Source organism: Pundamilia nyererei, unplaced genomic scaffold (assembly GCF_000239375.1).
Source record: "Pundamilia nyererei isolate P.nyererei 1_Seehausen unplaced genomic scaffold, PunNye1.0 scaffold00106, whole genome shotgun sequence".
In the NCBI taxonomy this organism is placed as follows: domain Eukaryota; kingdom Metazoa; phylum Chordata; class Actinopteri; order Cichliformes; family Cichlidae; genus Pundamilia; species Pundamilia nyererei.
The window spans coordinates 2,203,642-2,206,363 of record NW_005187507.1 but is presented as its reverse complement, the minus strand read 5'-3'; positions in this window follow the sequence as shown (position 1 = coordinate 2,206,363).

Here is a 2,722-nt window from a genome sequence, read left to right as displayed (position 1 = left end):
GGTAAAGTCTTTTCAAAGCAGAAGAGCTCGCTCCCCAACCCCTCCCAGCTACACACCTCATAACATTAATAACTTTTTAGCATTTGGTTTCAATCCAATCAATATGCTCCCGCCATGTCAGTCTCGAATCAAACACAACACCTAAGTACGTAAAAGAGCTCACTTTCCCAATTACCTTGTCATACAGTGTCAATGTCAAGGTCTCACTCACTTTTCTTTTGGTAAAGAACATCATTTTTGTTTTTTCCAACGAAAACCTGAAGGCTGTGATGGATGAAGACGAGCTAAGCTCTTTACTGTTACTTTACTGATTTACTGTGACTGACACCGCGTCTTCAATATGAGATTTAAAAAGGTGTAAAACGTTCTTTACGATAGATAGGCTGAACTACTGTAATTCATTATTATTAAGATGTCCTAAAAATTCCCTGAAAAGCTTTCAGCTACTCGAAAATCCTGCAGCTAGAGTACTGACAGTACTGCATACTGCAGCTTCCAGTTTGGATTCGGGAGACTGACACTATCTCTACTTTTAAGATTAGGCTTAAAATTTTCCCTTTTGCTAAAGCATATAGGGCTGGATCAGGTGACCCTGAATCCTCCCTTAGTTATGCTGCAGTAGGCGTAGGCTGCTGGGGGGTTTCCATGATGGATTGAATGTTTCTTCTTCAGTCACCTTTCTCACTCACTATGTGTTAATAGATTTCTCTGCATTGAATCATTCTTGTTCCTAATCTCTGGCTCTCTTCCACAGCATGTTTTTGTATCCCTTTTATCCCCTCCCTGAGCCTGGTTTTGCCGGAGGTTTCTTCCTGTTAAAAGAGAGTTTTTCCTTCCCGCTGTTGCCAAAGTGCTTGCTCCTAGGGCGTCATATGATTCTTGGGTTTTTCCTCTGTATGTGTTATTGCAGGGTCTAGTATAAAGTGCCTATTTTAAAAAAAAAGGAATTGAACTGAAAATTGTTCCCGTCCTGGTTCCCTGCGAAAGCAAAAACCCGTGCCTCCACCGTGACAGAGCTGGAAACAGCTTGAGGTTATTGGTGCTCATCTCCTTATCAAGAGCATTCTCAGTCCATGTGACAAAGTCAGCCAGGGTGAGACTCCCTTCAAGGCTGTTGTCATCTTAAACTTCTCACAATATTAAGCACGAAATGCCTAGACTTACTTTATCATTTTAATCACTGGTGGTTCAAGAAATGAAGTGTAATCTCACAGACTCAGATTCATGGAATCACGGGTGTTTGAAAGATTTTATTGCATGTGTTGTAAAAAAGTTGTGTTTAACTGCAGTAACATCATAACTTACAGGGCTAAAAGTGACTTAATAATAATAATACGGATATTATAACAATAATAATAACAACAACAATTATTATCATCATCATCATCATCATCATCATTATTATTATTATTATTATTATTATTATTATTATTATTAATACAACAGTGTATTTGCTAAAAACATCAGTCATAATCAGGACAATCTCAAGCCCACCAAGGGAGGGCTCCAGCAAAGTAAAATCTATGGCCAGGATTTCATTTAGCCTAGATGCCTACAAGTGGCCCATATAGCTATGCGATACCAACCCTGAATCTTTTGTAGTTTGACAACGCTCACATCCCTGGGCAGTAACAGTGCTCTCTGACCAATTCGGTGGTATGCTCATGGTCCTGGTGCAGCTGTCTCAGCTGAAGTCCCAGAGACTTTAGAGCATCTGGGAGGACAAGTTGGGGCACTTCCTCACCCCCATCAGGACGTGAAGTCTGGCGATAGAGTATGCCATCCTTCTCTACCAAACGGTCCCACTGACGTAGCAGAACCATAACTGGCTTGGGAACCTCACTCATCTCCCTTGGAGATGGCGGAGACTGCCTTTTCCAAAACACCAAGAAATCCCTCAGGTGTGGATCAGCCTGGTGTCCTCTGGCAAATGCTAAACGTCCTGCATGGTGTTGGGCTGTAAGCACAACCCCCACCTGTGGACGTTGGGCCCTCATGCCACCCTCATGGAGTCTGTTTCTGACTGTTTGAGTAGACACATGCACATTTCTGGCCTGCTGGAGGTCACTTTGCAGGGCTCCTGTTCCTCCTTGCACAAAGGTGGAGGTATTGGTCCTGCTGCTGGGTTGTTGCCCTCCTACAGCCTCCTCCACGTCTCCTGGTAGTGCCTCCATGCTCTGGACACTACGCTGACAGACAAAGCAAACCTTCTTGCCACAGATCACATTGATGTGCCATCCTAGATGAGCTGCACTACCTGAGCCACTTGTGTGGGTTGTAGACTCTGTCTCATGGTACCACTAGAGTGAAATCACCACTAGCATTCAAAAGTGACCAAAACATCAGCCAGAAAGCTTATGTAGTAAGAAGTGGTCTGTGGTCACCACCTTGCTAATTGCCTATAATTTCCACCTATTGTCTATTCCATTTTCACAACAGCATGTGAAATTGATTGTTAATTAGTGGACAGTTTGATTTCACAGAAGTGTGACTGACTTGGAGTTACATTGTTGTTTAAGTGTTCCCTTTATTTTTTTGAGCAGTGTATACACATCCCAAAAGGCTCACACAAGCTAGGTCCCTTAACTTTTGGTAGCTGTAGAAAGGATTAAGTTGTGGTATACCAATGGCCAGAAATGCCATTATTATTACTTTATCACAAAGTCAGGGGTGATCTGAGACGAGTGCTGCAAGGTACACTGTGCTGCAGATGTGCTGTTGC